This window comes from Carettochelys insculpta, chromosome 6 (assembly GCF_033958435.1).
Source record: "Carettochelys insculpta isolate YL-2023 chromosome 6, ASM3395843v1, whole genome shotgun sequence".
In the NCBI taxonomy this organism is placed as follows: Eukaryota; Metazoa; Chordata; order Testudines; family Carettochelyidae; genus Carettochelys; species Carettochelys insculpta.
Window position 1 is genome coordinate 63095639 of NC_134142.1, and position 22402 is coordinate 63118040.

General features: G+C 42.7%; 1 pseudogene; it reads right to left on the minus strand.

Moving 5' to 3' along the window:
* Positions 1 to 22402, minus strand: part of LOC142015380 (cytosolic phospholipase A2 epsilon-like) — a 46525-nt pseudogene that overhangs the window by 7736 nt on the left and 16387 nt on the right.

Here is a 22402-nt window from a genome sequence, read left to right on the forward strand (position 1 = left end):
TGGGAAGAACTAGCAGATGACTGCAGCAGATGGAGGCAGGGGTTACACAAGGGCCTTCAGAACGGCGAGATGAAGATCAGACAGCTAGCAAAGGAGAAGCGAGCGCACAGAAAGCACAATGAGGACTTGCCAGACACCCACTACATCTGCAAGAGATGCAGCAAGGACTGTCACTCTCGTGTGGGTCTTCATAGTCACAATAGATGCTGTAAATGAAGTCCTCAATTGAAACTTTAAAGGGCGTGATCCATAGTCTATGCAGACTGAAGGATGCCTACTACTACTACTACTACTACTGTGTAGGCACACGCTAATTGGAGGCAGCTGAAATTACTTTTCGTCCTTATTCAGATTTGTAGAATCTGAGTTAAAGGTGACTTCACAGAAGACTGCTAAATCCCTATGCACCATATTTCAGCTTCACACAATATTGGCCACCTTGTCTGAGCGGACATCATAATCAATTCAATGTATATCATGCCATCTCCCTTCTACAACTCAGGTGAAAACCAGACTGAAGTCTTTAGGAGGATTCAATAAATTCATAAATCAATATCAGACATTCCCGGCATAATCAGAGGGAGTTGGAATACTGCCATTCACCGCTACCCCGAAACTCACTGCAGATGGAATGCATCTCTCAAAACTCGGCCACTAAAAGAAATCTGCACCCATATCCAATTTTTTTTTACAGTTGCTAAACCCTAATGGTCTGTAATGATGAGATCACAAGAAGCTGGAAGTGAGACCTTTTAATTAACTGCAACTTGTAGATCAATGGTCTGAAACAAGAATTCATACTACTGAAATTGGCAGCTGAATTATCTCCCCCCTGGCATCACCTGCCTCTTCTAATTCTTGGAAATGGAAATAGAGAAATTAAAATGTAATTAATTTAATAAATTTGTTGAAATAATAGATATAATATTTCTAGCTATTCATTATTGAAAGGTTACAGACAAAAGGCTAACACTGGAAAAAACAAATGAGAACTTAAAAACAATGAGACGTCCTGTGGCACCTTATAGGCTAACAGGTTTTTTGGAGCATAAACTTTCGTGGGCAAAGACCCCATTTGGCAGATGCACTCCAAGGCATCTTTGCCCATGAAAGCTTATGCTCCAAAAAATCTGTTAGTCTACAAGGTGCCTCAGGACTTCTTGTTGTTTTTGCAGATACAGACTAGCACGGCTACCCCTTTGATAAATAAGAACTTAATGCTTCTCACCAATGTCTGTGATCCTGAGCTGTAACTTAAATGCAAGATAACATCCACTTTCCTCTCTGGCCTTAAAAGTGGTATGCAGCTGGTATTGATGAAAAATCCAGTATCTATCATGCTCAGGAGATCTGGTTGCTGGCTCAGCTGATTGGGACTCATGTCTAACACAGTAGCTGCAAGGCACAAAACATTTGTCACAGAAAATACAAACATAGCAAACTTGTGACTTCTATGAAGAAAACAGAGTTGGAAAAGAATGCGCTTGTCCCATGCCTCAACTTGAATTTCGCTGCTATACCACAATAGCTTTATCCTAAAGGAACAATCTTCTTTGATTTAGGCTTCTCTATGTTTGTTCTTTTCCTGGCACCCTTAAAAAGCTACAACCCCTTTTTGATCTGCAGAAGGCACCCAACTCTCTCCTCCCTGTCCACACAGCCCCTCTCCAACGTCCATAAGGACACACAAACACACACTTGCATAGTTTGCAGGATTGGAGCCTTAGTCTTTTCTTTCTGCTCATAGGCTACTTTGAACTTTGTCAAACATCAGTTATAACAGGTAGCCCTGTGGCACCTTAGAGGCTAAAAAATGTATTAGGTCATGAGCTGTCGTGGGCAAAACCCCACTTGCTCAGATGAAAACATAGGTGCTGAAACTAAGGGTGTGGGAGGAGCTACAGCACCCCCTCGCATGAAGTGGTTCCAATATATAAAGGGTCTACAGTTTGGGTCAACAGCACTCAGCATCCCCACTGTAAAAATTGTTCCAGCACCCTTGTATTGAAAAAAAAAAAAAAAAAAAAAAAAAAAAAAGACAGTTAAACTCCGGGACTGCACCCCAAGGAGGTAGGAGTTAAGTGCTACCCAACTGATATCACTAACAATTTTCAGCCTTGCACAATTCAGGTGATCAGTCAAACAATTTTATCTAACTTAGATTCCAGTATTGCTACTCGTGGGTTAGAAATTGAACCTCCTTCACTCTCCTCCAAGCCCTGGCCCATCTTGCTAAATTCCACACCCAATACCACCTGAAAGGATGCAATTAATAAAAATAGGGCAGTTACCCTTCCATTTGCAAAAATTCTCGTTCCCGAGGTAGTCATTGTGCAGCTGGAATCCCTTGAGGAAATTGTGATATTGAGCAACTGAAAGGCGATCCGTTAAAGCCTCTCGAAGAGCAGTGGAAAAAGGGCCTGCAGGAGTGTACATGCGAGTATGCAGCTCATGTGGCCTTGTGGGTAGCACAGGCTCTTCCTCTGTACAATGGGAGACAAGGGGAGGCAATGTTTGGTTTTGTATAATCGTTTTGGAGAGTGTTGTCCTTGCATTTCAGTGACAGCTGAAGCAGGTGGTAGGATGATTTATTGAAGTAACAACAAACTATAGCTTTTAAAGTAACCTTGGCACCATTGCTGTAATATTGGCTAGTTTTATTTGCTGTGTTGGTCTCTGAAATGGGTTCTGGCCTGTCCATATGCAGGTCTGCGAGATTCACCAGCCAATGTGATTCTGCATCCTTTTTGGCAGGATGCCTGGGAACTTTCTCCTGCTGACACTTAACCCTTTTAAACACACTCAGCAGTTTGAGCTGTTACCATAACTGCAGCAATATTTCCCCTGGATTTGTATCTGCCTCCTTTAAATTTCTTGTGTCATGGCAGTTGTCATTAGGCTGAGAAGGGTGCTGCTCGTAAACCGGAATGAAAGAACGTTGTTCAGGAGCATTAGGCACTCCCCTGGTTCTGCAGTGAGTGTTTAAAGAACCTTCCTACAGAGAATACGCTCACACTATGTGGCAGGTTTTCATGTAGAGTGGCATGAGCCTCCAATTTAAATGTAAAAGAAGGGCAAAGTTGAGGTATAAAAATGTCTCACCAATATCAACTACTTTTTCACGAGTCCACCTGTGCCAGAAGTCCTCTGAACTGTTGGTCAAACTCCAGATGTATAACAAGTTCAGGGAAAATATACTGCTCCACATGCCTGAGAAGGAAAGAGGTTTTATGGAAATTACCATAGTGAACTTTTGGAAGCATCAAATTGAAAACCACCTTTTCTCCTTCCCCTTTGTGGGAACCTGAGGAGCATGATTCAAGCATTCCTAAACCTTCAAGTTCTGGTTCATTTAACACTTCAAAAGCACTGACTTTAACGCTAATTGAAGAAGTCAGCCATAAAGAGGGTCATATCTCTAACTTATCACAGGTAATGTTGCTCTTGAAAAAGAGGCAGTGATGGGAGAGAAACCCAGATGTGTGAATGCTCAGAAAGCTGAACAGAGCTTTATTGCACTAAGTCTGAGATCATCCCATACACTTACCTTTCCTGGTGATTCCCTAGCTTCACTGAGCAGGGCTCACTTGTCTGTACAACGCTCCCGCCAACCTTGAGTTGCCCAGCATCAAAATGGGGATTCTCTTGAGTGTCTAACAGTTTGCCCCATGAAAAGCCCCCATGGTATGTTGAAGGGTCCTGTCATCTTCCCAAACCCTCCCCATACACCTACTGTCATAGAAAAATAGAATCATAGAATACTAGACCTGGAAGGGACCTCAAGAGGTCATCAAGTCCAGTCTCCTGTCCTCACAGCAGGACCAAGCACCATCTACATCATCCCTGGTAGGTATGTATCCAACCTGTTTTTTAAAATCTCCAATGACAGAGATTCTACAACCACTCTAGTCAATTTATTCCAGTACTTAACCTTTGACAGTTAGAAAGTCTTTCCTAATATCCAACCTAAAGCTCCCTTGTTGCAACTTAAGCCCATTGCTTCTGGTCCTACCATCAGAGGCTAAAGAGAATAATTTTTCTCCCTCCTCCTCGTAACACCCTTTACCCATTCCAACTCCTCTTTTTTTTCCCCTTGCTCTCTGAAATCAGGGTTTCTGCCCCCACCCTCTGTCATATTTCTCAGACTAGCATTTTGGCATTTCTAATGGGAGCTACTCTGAACACGTCTCAAATGGTCTTATGTGGAACCATGTCTACCATTTTAACATTACCTTTGAGTAAAATACTCAGTGTAACTTAGCTAAAACATGCTTTTAAGATATGTAGGCCACACTACTTCCCAAGGAAAAAAAGATGGGAGTCAACATGTGCACAGAATATATTTGTAGTGTCATTTTTAATACTTGTGATAAACTCGTATCTCCATTAGCTTAATGACGGCTAAAGACACAGGATCAAAGCTCAGCTTGGCCATGGACTGAGAACTCAAAATGCCCTGAACTTAAGACTTTTCCAAATGACTCCACTATAATGAGGAGCTGGAGGATTCTGGCTCTTGGAAACTGGAAAAGGCAACTATGATGGAGTGGGTGCTGACTAGTACCGAATGTTACAGACCAGCAAATATGCACTTTCTGTTTATGGTTTTGTGTTATTGCAGTAGGTTGATGTATCATAGAACAATACATCACCATGAAGGTAAGAGATCCGGGTTTCGGGGAGCCTCTTTAACAGACGTCCCATAAAGAACTCGCTTCCCAAATCCTCCACGCGAACAAATGCTCCGTATTTCGGGAATCCCACTTCATAGGGTGTGAACTCAACCCATTCTGCAAACAGAGCCACAAAAATACATTGAGAAGTGAAGTGTCTCCCAAATGATTGGAAAGAGGGACACTGCTACTAAATAAATCAAAAGAGTTTTAGATGGAATACACCCTCTGTTTTCTATCTCGCCTTTGCAAAGTATAATTTACAACACACCAGCTTCTGGGAAAACAAAAAGCAGTCAAGTAGCACTTTAAAGACTAGCAAAATAGTTTATTAGGTGAGCTTTCGTGGGACAGACCCACTTCTTCAGACCATAGCCAGACCAGAACAGACTCAATATTTAAGACACAGAGAACCAAAAACAGTAAGCAAGGAGGACAAATCAGAAAAAGATAATCAAGGTGAGCAAATCAGAGAGTGGAGGGGTGGGGGGGAAGATCAAGATTTAGATTGAGTTAAGTATGCAGACGAGACCCTATAGTGACTCAGAAAGTTCACTATAGGGGCTCGTCTGCATACTTAACTCAATCTAATTCTTGATCTTCCCTCCCACCCCTCCACTCTCTGATTTGCTCACCTTGATTATCTTTTTCTGATTTGTCCTACTTGCTTACTGTTTTGGTTCTCTGTGTCTTAAATATTGAGTCTGTTCTGGTCTGGCTATGGTCTGAAGAAGTGGGTCTGTCCCACGAAAGCTCACCTAATAAACTATTTTGCTAGTCTTTAAAGTGCTACTTGACTGCTTTTTGTTTTGATAGTGTATAGACTAGCACGGCTTCCTCTCTGTTACTATTCAGCTTCTGGGACAGATAGTCAAAGTTAAAAAAGCTGAATTCATGCATGTGTGTGTGCCTCTTTTATAGGTGCAGTCACCTTCTGCACAAATTACTCTATTGCACTGGCATCTGTGCGCGCGCGCATGCGCGCACACACACACACACACACACTCTGTATTGTTTGTGCTCGCTGGACCGAATTCTGCTTTCACTGCCTTTACCTCAGAGCAACTTATGAGCTGAATGATCAGAATTAGGCCCACTGTGTATTTCCATGCATTAATTAGGTGTATACCAATATATATGTGCAACTCTCTGCATTTAATCTGGAAAATGTGGTTCATAGTATATGATTTCATTCCATATATGGAACACTGATGATAGTTAAGGCAGAAATTTTCTCTTTCATCCTAGCAGAGGATGGTCTCTTCATATCCAAGGTAGAGGCCTTTCAACAGCAGTCTGAAGAAAGCCCAGGACTAAAAGTACACGGGGAACAAAATTCCTTGTCATCCAAGAAGGTAGTAACAGAGAGGTAGCTGTGTTAGTCTGTACTCCAACAAAACAAAACAGCAGGAATGTAGCACTTTAAAGACTAACAAAATGATTCATTCAGTGAAGAGCTTTCATGAGACAGACCCACTTCATCAGATCAAGATCCAAAAGGGTGTAGGACTGCAACGTCACCAGTGAAAGAAAGCTCAATACTTGACTTCTTTTTGTTTTTTCCTCTCTTCTTGGCTTAAGAGAGAAGCGCAGAGGTAACGATGGGCAAGATTCAACAAAGTCCTCCTGGGTCACGAAAACAGGACTCATCAAACTATTTCCAATGGTTTCTTCTTCCAGTCAGGCCAGATCATATTCTAGGAACAGTCTGACTATGGTAATTTTATGCTTATTGTTCTAATCCTGATCAGAATCTTGAAAGGCTGAAGCTGCAAAACTCTCATTTTGTACCAAAACTGTAAGTTTCGGGGGGCACAGCCTGTCTCTTTGGGCATACCTCCACAGCAACCAGGAGGCGCAACTGCGGCACATGTAGGCATACCTCAACTAGCTTTGATCACGGGTGGTCACAAAAATAGTACTGTAGATGTGGCAGCATGGGGGGTGGCATGGATTAGCCACCCCAGTACAATGCTGCTCAGGGCCCTATGTACATACACAGGTAGCTAGCCCGTTCTATGCTGCCTGTGCTGCCATGGCTACCCTGCTTTTTTAGCAAGCTAGCTCCACCACAGCTAGTTCGGGTATGCCTGTTGATGCCGTGCCGAGCGCAATCCAGACAAGCCTCCTGCAAAATCACAGCTGGGGCTGTGATCTACAAGCATCTCCAGAAAGCAAAGAACAAACAACAACTGAAGTGGTGGGCCTACAACTAAAACCCAAGCTTGGTAGATTCATAATCCAATACTTTGCTTGAATGCCATCATTACCTTTGAAATCTAGAGTGCTGTAGTTGTTCCGGACACTGATTGCCACATAGATGGGTAACGGGTTCTGGCCCTCACACAACGCTTCCCGCTGGTCTGAGAGCTTGTGGTTGTTTTTCTGGTTTTGAAGAAAAATAGTTACATGAAAGTGACAGAGGCATCTCCACTTTGAGCTAGACAGCAGCGTTTATGGCCCTGCTCTGTACGTCAGGTGGCACGGAACCAGGCCGCCCCAGGAGAAACATTGACAATCATTGGTCCTCAGGTAGATATGATCCCCTGGGGCGACTCAGTGCAAACAGGAGAACTCACTTCCTGATGTTGTAGCTTTGGTTTGTGAGCTGGTAGAAGGCAGGGAAGAGCTACAGCCCTGTCATTTCCACACCCCCTTTCAGGCAATTTGCTCTACAGGGTGGAGCAGGGGTCAAACAGTCCTTACATTCCTCAGGGGTGAGCAATAAGCCACCCATAGGCCAGACACGGGTTCATCAGGGTTAGCCTCTGGTGGGTCACCAGGTGCTTTATTTACCTGAGCATCCCCACGTATGGCAACTCGCAGCTATTGTTGGATGCCATTTGCCATTCTGCCACCAAAAGGAGCTGCAGGAAGTGGTGGCCCAGTCTGCACATTTTCATAATTCAAGGCTAAACAGTGACTGCTTCTTTCCAGCACAATAGCCACTCACAAAATCTACACTATCATTTTATACCTGTAATTAAACTGTGGGTGGAAAAAGAAAAAAGAAAAGCTACCTAGGTCTCTTGCTATTGTAACTCTGGTTGCAGATTAGGAGGTACCACAGCTATTGTTAATAATGTCTTCCTCTTACATAAGATTTGCACAGACATGAAAATATTGTGATCTGCACCTCCAACTTCTTTTGCAAAGCTGCATCCACAAAAAGGGAGTCCGGGCCTTAAGTTTAACTTTACAAAGACATCAAGGATCTACTGTGTTTTCAGTGATCCTGCAGCCGAAATACAATTTATTGACTATATGGCAGGAGTAGCCAAATTCTGGCTCATGGGCTGCATTCGCCTCTTTTACAGTTGAAGTGTGGCACCTGGAGGCTCCCGAACGCACCTCATTCTCCACCAACCAGACTGGGGCAGAGGGAGAGCTCAGTGCTTCTCCTCTGCAGAGAAAAGAGTTTGAGGGCTTTTGCCTGGCAGGGAGCACCTCCCAGAGTTTTGAGCTTCATCAGGAGTGGGGCTGAAGGCCTACCAAGTGTGCCCTTGGGACTCAAATCCCTACTCTGACTGGCATGCAAGAGGTCTCCAACTTCTGAAGATCATACTAGGTGACTTGGAGGATTTATACGTTTGTATGTATGATTTTTTTGTCTAACCATTCCAAAATAATTCTGATTCCAATAGAATTTTCTGATGCAGATAACTCTACAGCACCATAGGGCATGCAAGTTCTCTTCACCGATTTATTGCTCCTGATACTTGTAGAGGAAACACCTGCTGTGCTCTGAGAAAATAAATACCCCATCATGCAGCATGTACTCAATGATCAGCCCCCACAGATCTATAAATGATGTCCTGTATCCCTCTTGTTTACGCTGACACAGCTGCTGGTTAAAATATTTCAAGCGCTCCATAGAGAAACAGTCACTCTTGCATTTGGTTACGGATTTCTGGGCTTCGCGTATTTTCTCATCTAGATCCTTCTGCGACCAATAAGCATCTTCGTACAAGTTTGTCATGGTCCTGAGGAAGGGTAATATTAAAAAAAAAACTTTAACAAAAAATACATGCATTCCCTCAGTTAACAAAAACTTCCAACTTATAAACATGTGCACACACCAGCAAAACTTTAACTGTAACCCCAGCGGAGCAGGCAAGAGGCACAGAGGGTTGCAAGCGGACTCTGGAAAAGCAGGGGGTGGTCACACAGCAAGTAGCTGGAGAGAAGCAGTGCTTCCCTCCAGCTGCACAGCCATCCCCTCCTCCTCCAGCGTCCGTTGGCCTGTGTTCCACCACTTGTTGTCTCCTGGTGAGTGGGAGCTGGGTGTAGCCTCTGGGTGGATGGGCAGCCGGGGATGCTTAATAGTGCCCTTCAGAATCTCCACCTACCTCCTCATCCTCCTTTAGTTAAATCTTCCAATAGAATACTTCCTTGTGTTTGTTTTAAACCTGCTGCCTGCTAGTTTCATTTGGAGCCCCCTAGTTATGATGGTGGTGGGGGTGCAGGTTAAATTATCTGCTTTGTGGAACTTTTTACCTAAGGATGTTGTGAAAGATAAGACTATAGCAGGAGTCAAACAAGAACCAGATACATTAACGGAGAATAGGTCTATAAACGTCAATTGTCAGGATGAGCAGGGATGGGGTCCCTTGCCACTGTTTGCCAGAATCTAGGAAAGGGCAATGGGGATGGATCACTTGATGATTACCTGTTGTGTCCATTCCCTCTGGGGTACCTGGCATTGACTATTGGTCAGAAGACAGGATGCTGAATGGGATAGACCTGTGGTCCGACCCAGTATCGTTGCCTTACGTGAGACCCCAGCTACTTGGTGTTCTTTGATCACACTCGGTCCCACTGTTAAGGGTATGTTGCACAATCACTTTACCCCAATGCCACCGCTGAGTAAAGACATCAATTTTCCTGCTCTTTAGTAGCAGCCTGGAAAGGTTAAGAGCCACCGTCTGTGCTTGGGGTGTGAAGGAAAAGGTTACGAACCACAACGTTTTTATGGCACATGATTTTGAGGTGGGGGAGGCGCTATATCTCAGAACCCACTACTCTCTTTGGATCGTTAATCCTATGCTGTATCCTCATGTTAGACAATAATTTTTATGACTATGAAAATAAGCACATGAATTTTCAAGCACTTAGAAAAATCAGTTGTTAAAACATAGTGGTTAAACTTTCTCGAGTGGGTCACACCTAAAAGCTTATCGCAGTTTCAACTACACAAGGGCTACCCACCCACTTGAAGGATATCATTTATCTTATTTTGTCCACAGAGGGCCAAAGGGGGGGCAGACAGACACAGACCAATGTTTAGGGAGAAATGGAACTGCACTGCCCAAGGGAACTCTAAGAGGGATAGTTGATTGCTTCTCAAATATATATGTGCAGCACAAATACACATGCTAAATTGCCATTCTGCCTCTGGTCCACCAACTGGCCCCACCTAGTAATAATAGCAATAGTCCCAACCAGCAATGGACAAATGTGGAAGCAGGTTTGGACCCAAAGCTATGAACAGCAGTTCCTAATAACGGTACTTAAACACTACCCATTTTCTTCAAATGCAGCTGGAGTAATGTATTACAGGAGTTGCAACGGCAGTAGATGGAAAGCTGGAAGAGGTCTTTTTAAGCAAGAGGTGCATAAAGAAATGTTAAGAAGTCAAACTTTCAATTCAAGATAATACTGTAACACCTGTAAACAAAAAGCATGGGGAAGGGCTAAAATGAGGTTTTATAATGGAAGTTGGTTGCACCCTTACTTAGAGAGAAGTTACTGGTTCTCCATAGTAGAAATGGGATTACAGTCTTGATGGACAACCGACACTAATATCTCCATGATATTTCTACCAGAGCTCTTTATATCACCATCTTACAGAAAGATTAAATGACCCCCTGACTGAGTTCTGCTTACCATGTTGTCCCTGACAAACCACTCAGGTATGTTGCACAGTCTAAGACATTTAACTTCTTGAGACCCAATAAACTGCCATATGTTGTTGTAAATGATCTCATTCCACCACCTGTTGTCATGATAGCCACCACTGGAATCTGTTCAACACAACGACAGAAAGTCAGTGCAAACCAAGCACATATGATTTCTCGGAAGTAGAAATGGACCAGAATCAGAACATTGACCCCAATCCAGTCCCCGAATTTCATAATTAAGGCCTCTCTGTTTTTTGGACCCAAACTGGAAGAGTGAATCCACATTCATCTTTCTTCAGGGTAAAATGCAATCAGGTATGGATCCACATTCAGTGGGTCTACCCTCCTCTGTAGAAAAGGGCAGGAATCATAGTAAGTTCAGGTGCTTTTACTGAGCTAGAAATGCAGTATGTACCCCAACCCATCTCATTTCCTTATTGCTTCATTTTAATCCCCCTTCTTTTTATAAAATCTCTCTATCAACCTGTGAGAAAATCCATACAAATCAGAGAATGTGCTTATTCATCCCTCACAAGGCCTTTAAGTTCCTTAAACAGACAGAAATTTTGCTTTTGAAATGCAGAAGCTTGCAACGGAAGGCAGGCATTTTAAACAATATTCGCCAGAGAGGCTAACTGAGCCCCTGTAAAGGGGTTTATCAAAATGCATTAAGTACTTGTGAATTAATTTAGTTAATGTGCTTGGGTATCGATCATTCAAGACGACTTATTATCAGGAATAGAACTCATAACTATGGGCCCCAGAACTGGAAATGGTGTACCCATTTCAACATGTAAGAGACATATATAGTTCTCCGACCTTATAAAGGCCTCATTATTCAGCCTCTGCAGCACTAAAACCCTCTGCTGGACAGTCATAAATAAGGCCAGGAGTTAGTATATTATATTTTTGTCACACATGTGCCACTGTGATGCACAAACTCCCAAGATAGATTGCAATTAGATAGAGTAGTCTTCGATAAGCTAGGTAAATGAAGTCTTTGCAATTGGCCTGGAATTTAGGGGTTCTATGATTTTGGTACATAAATGCGTGATGGTTCGTAAGTTTAATGTACCATCCATTCACTTCACAACAAATTTTAGGAAGGTGGTATATGAACCGATAAATTTTGGCAGCCACACACAGTGTAGCCATTACAGCCATGTGGAAATCAAGGAAACCATCACCAGACTCCTGAAAGGCAACTATCTAACGAAGCTTGCAAGTTTATCTCCCAGACTGTTGAGAGAATACACCTGTTCAGAAAAAGTGTCAAAACCAATCATTTTTATATTTATGAAAACAACTTGTTCATTTGCTTCCTATGTAAAAATGACCCATTTTGGGGGCGACTCTTTCCAGAACAAGTATCAGAGGGGTAGCCGTGTTAGTCTGTATCTGCAAAAACATTGAGAAGTCCTGTGACACCTTATAGACTAAAGATATTTTGGAGCATAAGCTTTCATGGGCAAAGACCTGTTTCATCAGATGCATGAGTGGGGATTCCAGAAGACGGTCTAAGTATACAGGGTCATGAAAAGGAGGGAGTCCCAGTCAAGAAGAAGGCCAGAATTGACAGGGTCCTAGATGTGCAACCCTGTCAACTCTGGCTTTCCTCTTGACTGGGACTCCCTCCTTCTCATAAGCCTGCATATTTAGACCCTCCTCTGGAATCCCCACTCATGCATCTGATGAAATGGGTCTTTGCCCATGAAAGCTTATGCTCCAAAATATCTGTTAGTCTATAAGGTGCCACAGGACTTCTTGTCGTCTTTCCAGAACAATTCACCCAAAAGATAAAAAATTGAGAAATTTATAAAGAGCCAAAAAAGCATCTTTTGGAACAGGACTACTGAACTACAGGAGTCGCACATACTCCAGCTCTTATTTACGTGTGACATTTGCTGTCCAGTGTGCTGAGCACTCACATGAGGGAAGGAGAGAGGCAGCATCCAGGATTCCATTTCACATACCTCATGGTCCTGCAGGTCCTCTTCTAGCTGGAGAACATTTTTCAAGGCAGCAGCAACATACTTCTTTCTTTTACACAGGAAGTCCTTCTCCTCTGCACACAGGTCATACCCTAAGCGCACATCTAGGTCTTCTGGGCAGGAACAATGACTACGATAATATTCCTAGTCAATTTCAGAACTTACATTACAGAAAACCCTAAATGTATTTACAGACAAATTTCCCACATCCCTGTATAATCAAGTTGATATAGGATGATAAGGAGAGAAAGGGTTAATGTCAACCTTAGCTGATATTTTAATATTATTTTCTAAAATTAGCTGAAGTTACATATTCCTGGAATTTACTGAAATGGAATTTCTACTCTACCTCTAAGGTGAAACCTACAGGGCCAGATTTTCATAGGAGCCTCCCAAATGATGACTGTAAAATTGATGGAATGTCACCATCCCTTGTGACTTACTATTACCACAAAATTACATACACAAATGCATATTTACATAATTAACAGCTCTGAAGCATATGTAATCAAGGCATCCTCTACTGGCAGCAATTCATAGAGTCTATGGCTGTGTCTACACTACAAAAGTAAATTTGAAGTTGCTTACTTCGAAGTTAACTTCAAAGTTGAGCATCTACGCACACCCAGCTTCGAAGTTAAACTTCAAAGTAGGGCACTACTCCATTCCTCGGAATGGAGTCAGAACTTCAGATTTGGGCTCCCTACTTCAAAGTTAACTGTGAAGTAAGGGAAGATGCATGTAGACTCACTGCTGGCTACTTCGTAGTAGTGCCTAACTTCGAAGTTAACTTTGAAGTTAGGTCCCAATGTAGAAGCACCCTATGAGGTGTAATCCTGCCCTATTGAAGTGAGTGGGAATTTTGTCATTAATTTCAACAGGGCTGGGATTTTGTCTTAGTAACACACCAGGATGGTTTTTCATAGCAAAGCACTAGTAGATTTCTTTCACTTCTAGTTTTATTCAAGAGTGGCAAAGCACATATTTACTCAAGGAAGAAGATTACGGGTATGTCAAATTTCAAAAACAAAACTGGTTTTTAAAGTTATCCAAGTGAACAAATGAAAAGTGTATGGAAAACATTTTTTCTTACACCAAGATAACTCAAAAAGGTAGATTTTTTTTCAGAATTTCAAAGTAAATCAGCTTTTGAGCTAAATGCCTGAAATAACTAATACATAACTAATAACACTATATTAGTTACGAGCAGAATCCAATGTAGTCTGCAACAGTCTGGGCCTAAATTACTCAGCACAACTTTCTTGTTTTTTTGCAGCAAACCATCGCTAAATTTTTCATCTGAGTTGCAACTTCTGCTGCATTATGAAATGAAATAACCCATTTTAGAAGTTCTCTCAACCGACTAACATTCATTTTTATAATTAATGCCATCTGAACTCATTCTGAAATTATATTGCGCTGGTGCAGAAATCAGAATTTGCATCAGGGCTCAGTGCTGAGGAGTCCTGCAGATCAGGAATCAGGTAGCACTACCCTATTTTTTGCCCTCTATTATAAATTAATGCATTTGTTTGATGGCAACAGGTAGGATTACCCTTTCCTCATGAGATGCAAATCCCCTTATCCAGCTGTACCAGCTATAGTAAGGGAAATTCCTGTCCCTAGCTCAGTGGCTGCAGATGGCCACTGATACAATAATACTTAAGGTTTTGCTGCATGTAGAGGATAAGATCTGTGGGCTCCATACAGAGAATCTCATATGCCATGCATCCTACGGACTGTCTTACAGGGCAAAAATGGTGCCAGGACAGGGGAAGGCTGGGGCCGGTGGTCAGATCCACCAGAATGTTACTGCTGGAATGAGGAGTGGGGAACAGCCCACAATGGCAGCAGCTATAACAATCTCAGAAGTGCAGTGGTAACCACAGAGCAGCTACATTACATTGCTCAACCAGGATCTGGAGCAGAGGAATGATTCCTTTTCCCCACTCACAGAGCCCAGCTACCTGGGCTTGCTTCTGTTGGGGAGAGTTTGCCGCTTTGTGTCTGTATTTAGTGAACTCAGCAGTACAGGCCTGTTACTGGGGCTACGTCTGGAAGATATATACTTTAATAAGCAGATGTGACACTGAACGTCAACTGCTAGGTCACATGCATAAACAGTTTTTGACTGCTTTGAAATTAGTTACACATTATAAAATAAAGTTATAGATACGTTTTTATTTGGCAGCCCAGAGGGATTTCCATCACCTGGAGCAATGGGAAGTGGCCCTTGATCATTACTCTCAGATAAGTAAGTCAAAATGGCAGTGGCGGTGTGGTACTTCCCTATGAAAACCACATGGTACTGTGCAGTGGCTGCTGTATCCAGAGTTAAAAAGCCCTTTTCATGCTGAAAAAGAATAAACTTTGCTATATTGTGATTAAGGCTTCAGGGAGGGACTTAAGCACATGTTTAAACCTCTCCCTATTCAGGGAACTGCTTAAGACTGTACTTTAAGTAGGTGCTTTAGTGCTCTCTTGAATAGTGTTTTCTTGAATGGCAGTCTCCTTAGTCTGCCCCAGCTACATATTGCATAAGATTACAGATAACACTAAGGAAGTGACAGATCTCACAGGAGTGGCAGTGTTAGTCTGTAGCCACAAAAACAATGAGGAGTCCTGTGTCACCTTATAGACTAACAGATTTCTCTGGAGCATAAGCTGTCGTGGGCGAAGACCGACTGTCAGATGTATGACTACGAAGGAAGTGGGCAAGATATGTGGGCATATATTTCAAAGCGTTAGCTTTCCTGCTTAACGCGGCTTCTCGAGTGCAGTATTGTGTATTGGGTATGTGTTGTGCGTTCTTTTAAAAATACATTCTAGCTTTCAATTCAAAGCTGTTTGGTTTTTTAATGGATGCAGAAAGTGGCAGGGGCAACGCTTAGCTGACAATGTCACTGGCATTTCAAGAAGCAGAAGAGCTCTCACCAGTCTTCTGCCTTCACGTGCAAATCAAATCTTTTCTCCTGAAAAACAAAACTCTAATGAGGAAAACACAAGGATAGTCTTTTAGGCTTTCATTCCTTCCCTTCAGCGTGGAGAGTGAGTTTTATTTGCTTCTTGGCAAGGTGCAGTAATCACAAAATTGAGCCCCTCACTAATCCAAGAGATGTATATAGCATCAAAATCATTAATTTAGTTTTTAATAGAATTTATTCTTAGAGGCGCAGTATTTCCCCAAGATTTCAGACAACCATGCCACGGTACCTGTGACCTCAGTTGCACGAGCCAGTTCCCACCAGCACCCACTGAATTATCCAAACTATCAAACTCAATGAAGAGGGGGAAATCTCGGAGCTCCCAAATGCAATCTCGTAACTGTGACTAAAAACAGTCAAAGATTGAATGCATAGTAGACAGAAAACAAATGAAACCAAGCCCCAGCAAAGACTCATGATTAAGGCAGAGAATGGGAGCCTAGTGTACAAGCCTCAAGTATATGGAGCTATACCTATCTCATAAAACTGGTCATCGAGTCCAGTTCCCCACCCTCACAGCAGGACCAATCACCATCCCTGATTTTTTTAGTCTATTTGCCCCAGATCCTTAAGTGGCTCCCTCAGGGATTGGTCTCACAAGCCTGGGTTGAGCGGGCCAATGCTCAACCCACTGAGCTATCCCTCCCCGACGAGCACTGGAGCTGGTTTCTTTGGCTGGGAAGCACATCAGGTGGAAGCCTGTTGCAAAAAGGTCTGACAGGCTGAGAAACAATGATTTTTTTTCTTAGAAGTGATATTTTTGGGGAAAATTTAAGTGTCCATGCCTACATTTATTCAGGCAAAGCAATTAACTGCACGTGCTAGTCGTTTGCATATAACTTTTCAGCCTGTATGTGCAGTGGAGAGATTTCTGCAGGCAAATATGTATAAACCCGCTGCATATGAATCTTAACCTGAATTTTTTTTAAAAAAAACTACAGCTGTTACAGTTATAGTATTTTATGGCTGTTTCTTTTTGTTTTGTTTTGTTTAGAGAAATGTGCCTTACAAGTGGTTGACATCAATATTCCCCTGGAGACAGACAGCGATAGGTGGATAGCCCTGCTGGCAAGACAGACACTACAATTTGCACAAAAATTCCCCTGCAACGTAAGTCACCTTCTCAAACAAAAGGAGAACAGTTCCCTCTCAGTCTGAAGGCAGACTGGCCAGCTCACTGTACAGCTGAGGAGCTGTCCTGAGCGGCAGAGCTGCGGAAGAGGAGAGGGGCAGGGGAATGAAGGAGGCCGAATGCAGGCAGACCGAGAATGGGACTGCTGCTCCCTCTTCTCTTTTGCAAGGACAGTTTTGCACATTTGACACATTGGCACAGCACCAGTGGTGCCATACTCGGGGACAGCCTTCTCTGATCACATCCCCGCTGCAGGATCCCTCTCTGTATCCTCTGTTAGCATGTGCCCAGGGACCCAGCCAAAAGGTAGCATGGTCTTTAGTAACAGCAACGAAGGGTCCTGTGGCACCTTATAGACTAACAGAAAATTCTGAGCATGAGCTTTCGTGAGCACGGACTCGCTTCATGAGTCTGTGCTCACGAAAGCTCGTGCTCAAAACTTTTCTGTTAGTCTATAAGGTGCCACAGGACCCTTCGTTGCTGTTACAGATCCAGACTAACACGGCTACCCCTCCGATACATGGTCTTTAGTGACACTTAATGCTGCTACGGAGGAAGGAGCCAAAGAAGCAGTAATCATCCCCGCAGCACAAATCCCAGCTGCAGGCAGAAGGAAGCCAATCCTTTCCCCCAAGGCCTGAGTAGAAATTCATCGAGTTTTTCTCACTTTTAGTTCGCTCCTGCGAGTTTTTTCCATGGGAGGGGACAATCTAGCCCTATGGTCCTACATTACAATTTTTAAATGGTTCATTGTTTGTTCTCAAAGGCTGGGTGCTGGTACTCACCTCTGTTACTGTTACTCTTTCTCCAGTGGGGAGTGCATTCAGCATCACAACTGGTGCATCTGTGTGTGTAATGTACCTACAGGTACGCTGGTGGAACAAAAAAAGTTTGTTTGCACAAAAAGGAAAGAGTTACCCTGCTCCTTCCATAAAATAGATCATGTTGCTAGCTCCATATTACTATTGTGTCACAAAGACAGCTATGACATACAGCATGGTAATACTTCTTCTTTGGGAGTACAACATTCAGTGTTGGCTCCATGTGCTTGATATAGTGGAACTTGGTAGGATATGAAGAGCTGATAATGGCATTGGGGCCTAGTATAAGATCCTGTGTTCCTTCATGGGAATCTTTCACTGTGAGGGAGAGGTCTTTCCCTGAAGGAAAAAAGCAAAGCAAACAGAGAAGTGTATTATAATCTGACTGCAAAAATTAGGTTTATGTGATAAAAATTTAAGCAAACATTTCAAGCTTCTCTATATTATGTTCCAAGAGTTTGTCCAATAAGAAAAAATATAATCCTGCTAGAAAAAAGCCTGCTACTCAGCCAAACAAAATGAAACCTAACGTATACTAGTGTGACAGAACTAATGCTCATGGTAGATAACTACCATGCTCTTTCATACTTTAAAAAAAAAACAAAAAAAACAGATATGTTAGTTAATTCTGGTTCACAGCTGTGAAGTGTGTTGTAATATACCTCAGCTCATGGAAAGGAATAAATATAAGGTGGCTACCATGGAAACACAACTCTGAATGTCCTGACACTTGTGGGATTAAAAATCTCCAGTTGGGTGTTGTTTCAGAATGGTGTATTTGCATATAGCCATATAGATTCGTGTGATGACGACAATGTAATCCACACCAGAGATAATGCATCTTTCAGTAGTTGTTGAAAAGTTTGCATCAGGTGAAAATATTAGTTGATTTCTTGTAATGATCTATAGAACACATGTTGCTATCGCAGCAAAAGAATACGGCTATTAACAAGCATTTAATAAAGCTATAACCTCACTTGATCTATGAGTCTTCTTCTCATTCACCTCGACTTCCAAACAGCAAAGCGCACGGGACTGCAACAGAATGAAACAACTCACAAAAAATGCCTCAGTTTGAGATTGCATTCCCCATCCTGACCTATTCCTGGGGTGTCAACATTACGCAGGCAGCACACACAGCCCCTGGGAGCCCTGAGCAGTAAGCCGCCTAGCCAATGCTCAGTGAAAGTGAAAGGGCCTAGAGGGAATCAAATCTAGTCATGATGGGGGACTGATGACAAACTAAATGTTGTGTATCAGAGAGGTAGCTGTGTTAGTCTTTATCTTCGAGAACAAGAAGAAGTCCTGGGGCACCTCATAGACTGACAGATATTTTGGAGCATAAGCTTTCGTGGGCAAAGACCCACTGCATCATGGGCCCACTCGTGCATAAGATGAAGCGGGTCTTTGCCCATGAAAGCTTATGCTCCAAAGTATCCGTTAGTCTATAAGGTGCTACAGGACCTCTTGCTGTTCTAAATGTTGTGCAGGGTTTAGGATGTCAGTTGCAAAAATGGCAGCACATTCAGGGTCTAAATAGGGATACAAATGACCAAAAAGGGCAAAAACATGAAGAGAAAAATCTACCATCAGCACAGGACTCATTGGTGGAAACTGCACATGTCTAAAATAGTGTTATACGTGTTTTAGGGGGACTTGTTCCTCTGTCACAGTATGAAATTGTGGTGGACGGATGGCAGGGGTCGGGGGAATACCGGATAGCTACTCCCATCTCAGTATCTCCCACCGTAGGGAATGGGATGGGTGAACTGACTGTAGTGGGGTTCATAGTTATACCACTTCCAGGAGCGAGCATATGTTTTTGTAGGAATGCTGGCTTGAGGGAACTCAGAGGTACTCCAGTTTCAACCTCTCCAGTCACAGGGCACTCTAGGAGATAGGCTGGAATGAAGTAACTATGATTTCTCTACTAGTAAGCTGTTTCATGTTAGTTTTTAGACTATCTCAACAGGAGAGAGAGGATGTTGGCCTGATGACTATGGAGCCACTCACAGCTTCTCCAGTCCCACCTTTATTTTTCAGTACAGTACTGCTATGGGATAGGAAAGATACAGAACAAGAAGTTACCACTATTATTCCATTAGTAATGATGGCTTCAGGAGGACCGGAACTAAGAAACAAAAGGAAAAATACATATTTCACAAGTAGGTTAAATAAAATAACCAGCCATTCCCCCTCGCCCTGGATGCTCATCTTCCTTGTCACTCATATAAAAGCACTGAGAGTGATACAATAAACTCTCTCATATCCGGGCATACTATTATCTGGAACTCTTAAATTAACCATAAGTACATTTTAGTTACTGTTTTCCATAAGTACAGTCTAGTGAAAGTAAATACAAATAAATACAGCAAATACAGGATATAAGTTTACAGTGTACAATACTGCAGCTGTTGGTAAATACAATACTCTGCATACATTTTTGTTTGTTTCTTAATATCTAATCTTGTTTTTCTTTAGAGTTTTGCATTGCTAAGTATACCTCGGTATTAACCAGAATATTTGAATAATTTGTCAACCTCCCTGTTCTGGGGCTGCTGGATATGAAAGAGTTGACTGCACCAAAGGCCATCTAAGAGCACCTGTGGCAGACATGTGGTATGAAGCTGCCCCTAATGCTTGCTTTGACTATGCACAGCTACTATAGCTCCTGTTAGCTTTTTTTGTGGAGGTCTTCTAAGCAGAGCCTTATCCTCGTGTCAAAACTGACTGATACAAAGTAATCATAACTTTAAAAGCTCTTCAGTCTCCATTGATCACGGGGCTAAATGGTCGTTCACTTTGCTGTCACAGTCTCAGAACCATGTAAATTAGAATCTGAATTTAGCCAGTTAAATTCCAGCACTCAGGAAAGCGCATCTCGTCAAGCACATTTAATCTGCTAACACCATGCCAGTCTTCCAGGGTATAGATGCTGGGAAGTACAGCAGACCCCTGAGATACATGCACTCGGATTGCACATATCTTGGGTTAATGCGACTCTTGAGTGGTGGGGAGCTGCCGCCTGGTTGCCAGCTCTCCTCCACTCACTGCAGCCATGGTCAGTTGCCCTGCTCCTGTCAGTAGTGGCAGCTGAGAGCCTGAATCTTGGCTGCTGCCACTGACAGGAGCAGCTGCCATCCTGCTGCTGTCAAGGTGGCAGAATCAGGCTGAGAGGAGCGGGGCAGCAGAGCCAAAAGTCAGGCTCCCACCCCTGAGAGGAGCAGGGAAATTGACCAACACATCAATGCCACAGATGAGCCATAAACATGATAGCACTGGGGAGTTTACTCATGCTCTGAACCCAATGGGTCTGGCCATTTTCTTTGGAGGCAGCAATTACATAAAGGAGATTTCCAACTGCTGGTTTATTACTCCCTGAATTTTTGCACCTTTCTAATGAATTTGTTTTTCACTTACATGGTCTCCAAGGTAAATTCGACCTCTAGTTCCTCCTGTGCCTAAAATAAAAAATAGAAATGAGCCGAGTCACTCCGTTATTCTCTCCCAGTTGGTGTATAAAATGTGACCCTCTGGCATGCAAGAGAGGGCTCAGTGGATAAAATTTAGCAGCCTGTAAAATACAGAAGGTACAAAGAGATATTCTAATGGTCCCTTCTGGCCTTACATTCTATGAAGCTTCTGCAAATTAACCCATAGTTTTGTTTTTTGGTGTGAAGTCCACTATTTTGCAGCTTGCTTCATCTGCTTGAGTCTTTTTTATATATTTGGCATTAATCTGCTACCCAGTAGCTGCTCTTGCTAGTCAAGTGAAAGGGTTGGTCAGGAAGGGGCACATGTCCTGTTACCTCATCTCTTTGCTCTGTCTGAGGAATGTTAAAAACAATTGGCATTACTAAATTACGAAGGGATATTCTTAACTCCCCTGCCAACAGTTCCTTATAGTTCCACCAATAGCATCAATATGCCAGCAGTATTGTTCAGACATAAAGATACTGGCCAAATATCCTGAGGCTAAGCTTTCCTGATACATGCTGCTCCATTTTAGCTAGGCATGACACTGTAATCACTTGCAAAACATTTGTGAACTACTGAGCCCAGTCTTCCAAATATGGATACTTATATTTAGATTCTGTGCTTATCTTTTCAAATGGGAATTCGTGTAATTACAGGCCAACGTCAGTGGCCAAATGTGGGATTTAGAAATCTCATTAAGATGCTGGTGTTTGAAAATTGTGTCAGAGTCTATAACTATTAGCAGATTTTTCAATTAGCACGAGATCTAGATGTTACAGTCATAAAGATGCTGGGTCAATGGAAAGCTGGGACGAAGGGTCTCTGATTATAGCCATTGATGTTGATATTCTCAGGGAGGTTCATTCCTGGTGGCAAAATCAGACAAAAGGGGTATTTTGCCAAGAGCATCATATGTTTATTATGCACCACTAGCCAGGAATGCTGAGGTCAAACTGCTGTGCATAATGGTGACGTGGTTCTACTGTGTAGTAATTGAAAAATAGTGGAGGTATAGCTGGCCAATCCATAACATAGAAGGAAAAACAATATAATGGGTGTACAATTAGAAGTTTAGGCTTGAATTGCAGGAGAATGTGCCATTCGCATCCAGCCCTGCATATTACTTCAGACCTTACCTTTGGGTCCGTCTTAAAGTACTTGAGAACTCTTTCTCCAAGTGGAAGTTTAGCCACATCAAAGCGCACAGTGAAGAGGTGATCGTCTGGGGTAACAACATCCTCATCGTAGACACTCAACTCCAGCACGTTCTGGGAAGGGAGAAGAGGGAGTTTACAAATCCCACATTCTGGCTTCACAAAGCCCAGGAAGCGAGGAGAGGAAAGAAAGTGAAGGGATGAGGAAATGTTGCAGAAATGTCCTCCTCTATATCTGAGTAATATAGTTTTCTTTCGGTGTTCCCTGTA